At 51.0% G+C, this 6,000-nt stretch overlaps 1 protein-coding gene across 6 annotated transcripts in view; it reads right to left on the bottom strand.

The window, feature by feature from the left end:
• fam160a1a (family with sequence similarity 160 member A1a) overlaps nucleotides 1–6,000 on the bottom strand; it is a 225,551-nt gene that overhangs the window by 182,695 nt on the left and 36,856 nt on the right. For 2 of the 6 annotated variants that reach the window (XM_038791987.1, XM_038791990.1), the window contains exon 1: nucleotides 5,388–5,520. The exons of 2 other annotated variants lie outside the window; for them this stretch is intronic. The gene's annotated coding sequence lies outside the window, so the exon portion shown is untranslated. Of the gene's footprint in view, nucleotides 1–5,387; nucleotides 5,530–6,000 lie in introns of those variants that run through there. 2 more of the 6 variants (XM_038791984.1, XM_038791985.1) reach the window with 2 other exon arrangements.

Here is a 6,000-nt window from a genome sequence, read left to right as displayed (position 1 = left end):
GTATTCTCACACCTGAAGGGACTGAAGGCTGATGTAGCAATGTTACAGGAGACCCATTTGAAGGTAGTGGACCAGGTTCGCCTGAGAAGGGGGTGGGTGGGACAGGTGTTCCACTCTGGATTGGACGCAAAGAACCGGGGCGTGGCGATTCTGGTGGGAAAGAGGGTGTCGTTCGTGGCGGAGGAGGTGGTGGCGGATAAGGAGGGTAGGTATGTGATGGTGAAGGGTAAGCTGCAGGGGGAGAAAGTGGTGATGGTCAACGTATATGCCCCGAACTGGGATGACGCGGGTTTTATGAGGCGCCTATTGGGCCTCATTCCGGGACTGGAGGCAGGGGGCTTGATCATGGGGGGGGACTTTAACACAGTGCTGGACTCCGGGCTAGACAGATCGAGCTCAAGGACCAATAGGAGGCCGGCAGCGACAGAAGTGCTGAGGGGGTACATGGAGCAGATGGGAGGAGTAGACCCATGGAGGTTTGGTAGGCCGAGGGCGAGGGAGTATTCCTTTTTCTCCCACGTCCATAGAGTGTACTCCAGAATCGATTTCTTCGTGTTGAGCAGGGGGCTGATCCCGAGGGTACGGGAAGCTGAGTACTCGGTCATTGCGATCTCTGATCATGCACCACATTGGGTGGATGTGGAAATGGGGGAGGCGCGGGACCAGCGCCCGCTGTGGCGGCTGGATGTGGGGCTGTTAGCGGACGACGAGGTGTGTAAAGGGTCCGGAAGAGCATTGAGAGCTATCTGGACTTGAATGACACGGGTGAGGTGCAGGTGGGATGGTCTGGGAGGCCCTGAAGGCAGTGATCAGGGGAGAGCTGATCTCCATAAGGGCACACAGAGAAAGAAAGGAGAGGCAGGAGAGGGAGAGGCTGGTGGGGGAGCTATTGGAAGTGGATAGGAGATATGCGGAGGCACCAGAGGAGGGGCTGCTGGGAGAACGGCGCAGCCTGCAGGCCAAGTTCGACCTGCTGACCACCAGGAAGGCAGAGACGCAGTGGAGAAGGGCGCAGGGCGCGGTCTATGAGTATGGGGAAAAGGCGAGCAGGATGCTGGCACACCAGCTTCGCAAACGAGATGCGGCTAGGGAGATTGGGGGAGTGAAGGAGAGGGGCGGGAAGGTAGTGCAGAAGGGGCAAGAAGTGAACGGGGTCTTCAGGGATTTTTACAAGGAGTTGTATCGGTCTGAGCCGCCGACAAGGAGAGGGGGAATGGAGGACTTCCTAAACAAATTGAGGTTCCCAAGGGTCCAGGAGGGGCTGGTAGAAGGGCTGGGGGCGCCAATAGGGCTAGAGGAGCTAGTCAAGGGAATAGGTCAGATGCAGGCGGGGAAGGCGCCGGGGCCAGATGGGTTCCCGGTGGAATTCTATAAGAAAAATGTGGACTTGGTGGGACCGGTACTGGTACGAGCCTTTAATGAGGCGCGAGAGGGGGGGGTTCTGCCCCCGACAATGTCGCAGGCTCTGATCTCCCTGATATTGAAGCGGGATAAAGACCCCGTGCAGTGCGGGTCCTACAGGCCTATCTCGCTTCTGACCGTGGATGCCAAGTTGCTGGCAAAGATCCTGGCAGCTAGAATAGAGGATTGTGTGCCAGGGGTAATCCATGAGGACCAGACGGGGTTCGTGAAGGGGCGGCAGCTCAACACGAACGTGCGGAGATTGCTGAATGTAATTATGATGCCGGCAGTGGAGGGGGAGGCTGAGATAGTGGTAGCGCTGGACGCGGAGAAGGCATTCGATAGGGTGGAGTGGGAATACCTGTGGAGACGTTGGAACGGTTTGGGTTTGGGGAAGGGTTTATTAAGTGGGTGAAGTTGCTCTACTCGGCCCCGACGGCGAGTGTAGTGACAAACGGGAGAAGGTCGGAGTATTTCGGGCTCCACCGAGGGACCAGGCAGGGATGTCCCCTATCCCCCTTGCTTTTCGCACTGGCGATTGAACCGTTGGCGATGGCACTGAGGGTTCAGGGGGGTGGAGAGGACTGACTAGGGGAGGGGAGGAACATCGAGTATCGCTGTATGCGGATGATCTACTGCTGTACGTGGCAGACCCAGAAGGGGGAATGCCGGAGATAATGGAACTATTAGCAGAGTTTGGGGACTTTTTGGGGTACAAACTAAATTTGGGCAAAAGCGAGGTTTTTGTGATACACCCGGGGGACCAGGAAGAGGGTATTGGGAGACTCCCCTTCAAGCGAGCAGGAAAGAGCTTTAGGTACTTAGGGGTGCAGGTGGCAAGGAACTGGGGGACCCTCCACAAGTTGAACTTTTCCAGGCTGGTGGAACAGATGGAGGAGGAATTTAAGAGGTGGGACATGGTACCGCTGTCGCTGGCGGGGAGGGTGCAGTCAATCAAAATGACGGTCCTCCCAAGGTTCTTGTTTCTATTTCAGTGCTTGCCCATCTTCCTCCCTAGGGCCTTCTTCAAAAAGGTGACGAGTAGCATCATGAGCTACGTGTGGGCGCACGGCACCCCAAGGGTGAGGAGGGTCTTTTTGGAGCGGAGTAGGGACAGTGGAGGGCTGGCACTACCCAATCTCTCGGGGTATTACTGGGCGGCAAATGTGTCAATGGTGCGCAAGTGGATGATGGAAGGGGAGGGGGCAGCTTGGAAACAAATGGAGAGGGCGTCCTGTGGCAACACAAGCCTGGGGGCCCTAGTAACGGCACCATGGCCGCTCCCCCCCCACGAGGTACACCACGAGCCCGGTGGTGGCGGCCACCCTCAAGATATGGGGGCAGTGGAGGCGACACAGGGGGGAAATGGGAGGTCTGTTGGCGGCGCCAATAAGAGGGAACCATAGATTCATCCTGGGGAACATCGACGGGGGATTTCAGAGCTGGTACAGGGTGGGCATACGGCAGCTGAAGGACCTGTTTATAGAGGGGAGGTTTGCGAGCCTGGGAGGGCTGGAGGAGAAGTTTGAGCTCCCCCCGGGAAACATGTTCAGATATTTACAAGTGAAGGCATTGCTAGGCGGCAGGTGGAGGGGTTCCCCCTGCTCCCAGTAAGGGGGCGAGTGATAGGGTGCTCTCGGGGGTCTGGGTCGGAGGGGGGAAGATATCAGACATCTACAAGATAATGCAGGAGGCGGAAGAAGCATCAGGGGAGGAGCTGAAAGCCAAGTGGGAAGGGGAGCTGGGAGAGCAGATAGAAGACGGGACGTGGGCGGATGCACTGGAGAAGGTCAATTCTTCCTCCTCGTGTGCGAGGCTGAGCCTCATTCAATTTAAGGTGCTGCATAGAGCTCACATGACGGGGACAAGGATGAGCCGGTTCTTTGGGGGTGAGGACAGGTGTGTCAGATGTCTGGGAAGCCCAGCGAACCATGTGCATATGTTCTGGGCATGTCCGGTGCTGGAAGGGTTCTGGGAGGGGGGTGGCAAGGACGGTGTCGAAGGTGGTGGGGTCCAGGGTCAAACCAGGATGGGGGCTTGCGATCTTTGGGGTCGGGGTAGAACCAGGGGTACAGGAGGCTAGGGAGGCCGGAATACTGGCCTTTGCGTCCCTAGTGGCTCGACGAAGGATACTAATTCAATGGAAGGACGCGAGGCCTCCAAGCGTGGAAACTTGGATTAACGATATGGCTAGCTATATTCGGCTAGAAAGGATCAAATTTGCCCTGAGAGGGTCGGTACAGGGATTCTCCAGGCGGTGGCAACCTTTCCTTGACTTTTTAGATCAGAGATAGGCGTTCGGGGTCGTGGCAGCAGCAACCCGGGGGGGGGGGGGGGGGGGGGGGCAGCAAAGGTCGTGGGGGGACATGCACGACTGTAACGCGGGCAAGTCTGCTCGCTGCTCATGTCTGTAACTGTAGGCTGCCTTGTTTGTTAAGTTGTTGCTTGGGGGGGGGGTGGGGGGAGGAATGGTGCGCGCGAGAGGGCGGGCGAGGGAGGGATATTTGCCTAGAGGGATTGTGTTGTAAATAATTTAAAAATTAGTAGGGGTAAATGTCTGTATGGAAAAACTCTTTCAATAAAAATTATTTTTAAAAAAAAATAAGTGATTAGGAAGAGAAGACTGTACATTTTGTCCAATTTAGGGCAATTGAAATGGGACATCACTGAGGTTTCATTTCCTAGTGTTGTGACTGTAGTGTAATAATTAATTTAAATTACCTATTCCTTTTGTGCTAGCAGTTTAAATTCCAGCTGGTCTGTATGTTGACAATGGTTCGACTGTTCAGCTGATGTGCGACTCACATTGAGGGCTTTTTCCCTCCAATTTATGAAGGGATTTTTGAAGTTTTGTGTACTATAATTGTTGGAAAAATCCACATGCATTTGTTTTTTTTTGCATATTCTGTCAGGACAAATCTAATCTTTGATCAACAATACATGATGTCAGCAAAATGTAGATTGTGGCTTTGCCCTATTGAGATCTGCATTTAAATTGGAAGAAGCTGTGTCCGATGTGGATATTATATCTGTGTAATCTGGATATTATATCTGTGTAACCAAACCTTGTTATGAAGCCGAGATGATGGCATGTTCCTGTTTGAAACAAGTGGAGGCTATTGATGTCGGGCCTTTACTAAAATATATAGTTTTTAGGAAGTCCGTATGTATTGTTATTAATGCAACTTTCAAATCTTGCAAAACAGTTTCTAATTCATATTTTTTAACTGTTTTAATAATGTTCCCGATTGGTTATCTGTTGAAGATTTTTCTTGGCATCTATATATTGTCTTTAGTGTTGAATGTTTTGTATCACTGAAGTGATACGCAGCCATTGTATTCGGCTCAAGATGGAATGTCAAATGAGTATTTGTATCAGTGCACTTAGTTTCTTAAAACTCATCAAGACTGGATCCCCATAGAATTGACTGGTGTATTCTTTTCTTCTCTAATGGATTTAATCTACACATGAAAATTGCCCTTAGTGTTGGGTGGGGTTACTGGGTTATGGGGATAGGGTGGAGGTGTTGACCTTGGGTAGGGTGCTCTTTCCAAGAGCCGGTGCAGACTCGATGGGCCGAGTGGCCTCCTGCACTGTAAATTCTATGATCATCTATGATTAATCTAGGACAAAGGTTCGGCACAACATCGTGGGCCGAAGGGCCTGTTCTGTGCTGTATTTTTCTATGTTCTATGTTCTATTACAAAGTCACCTTTCCCCGTGATCCATGCAACTTGTTTTGAGTCACAACTGAATTCCCATGAGATATATCCTAGTGCCTGATTAACCTTGTTTTTCCACTGAGGAAGTAAATGCTCTCACCTCCCTCCACTGTTGCTCATGGGTGTTTCTTCAATATGTCAATTCTTGTTCTAATGTTCAAAACACTTATTCATCTCATAATTCAGATTTTATTCGTGAAATGATCCACTTCGCCGAGTTTAGATCGTTTTTGATAGATAGAAAACAGAAAGAACAAACTTACCTTTCCGTAACATCTTCCAAACGTCTCAAAGTGCTTCACGTGCCCTTGGGGATGGGCAAAAAGTGCTTCACAGCCAACGAAATACCTCTGACGTGCAATGACTGGTGCAGGGAAAAGGAAGAAACCAACTGGTGTACACCAAAATCCTACCAACAGGAAATCATAAAAGAAAATGGTGAGTCATCACTGATTGCTTTGCAGTCGGATATAGTACATCACACGTTTAAGGGGTTAATCTTCTTTTGTGGTTTTAGGTGAGGGCTAAAGACTGGCCCAAACCTTGGAGAGCTCCAGTGCTTTTCTCTGAATGGGATCTTTTATGGCCATCTGAACTGGCATATGAAAAATAATGCCAATGGCCTTATTTCAGTAAAGGATCAGCCTAGATCAGAAATACAATTTTTAAATTTGTTTCTGGGATGTGGGCATCACTGGCAGGGCCAGCATTTTTTGCCCATCGCCGAGGGCATGTAAGAGTCAACCACATTGCTATGGATCTGGAGTCACATGTAGGCCAGACCAGGTGAGGATGGCAGATTTCCTTGCCTAAAGGACATTAGCGAACCAGATGGGTTTTTACGACAAATGCCATAATTTGACTTTTAATTCCAAA

This window comes from Scyliorhinus canicula, chromosome 3 (assembly GCF_902713615.1).
Source record: "Scyliorhinus canicula chromosome 3, sScyCan1.1, whole genome shotgun sequence".
Classification (NCBI taxonomy): Eukaryota; Metazoa; Chordata; class Chondrichthyes; order Carcharhiniformes; family Scyliorhinidae; genus Scyliorhinus; species Scyliorhinus canicula.
Note: the sequence above shows the minus strand (reverse complement) of the source record. Positions and strands in the feature narration are given on the sequence as shown.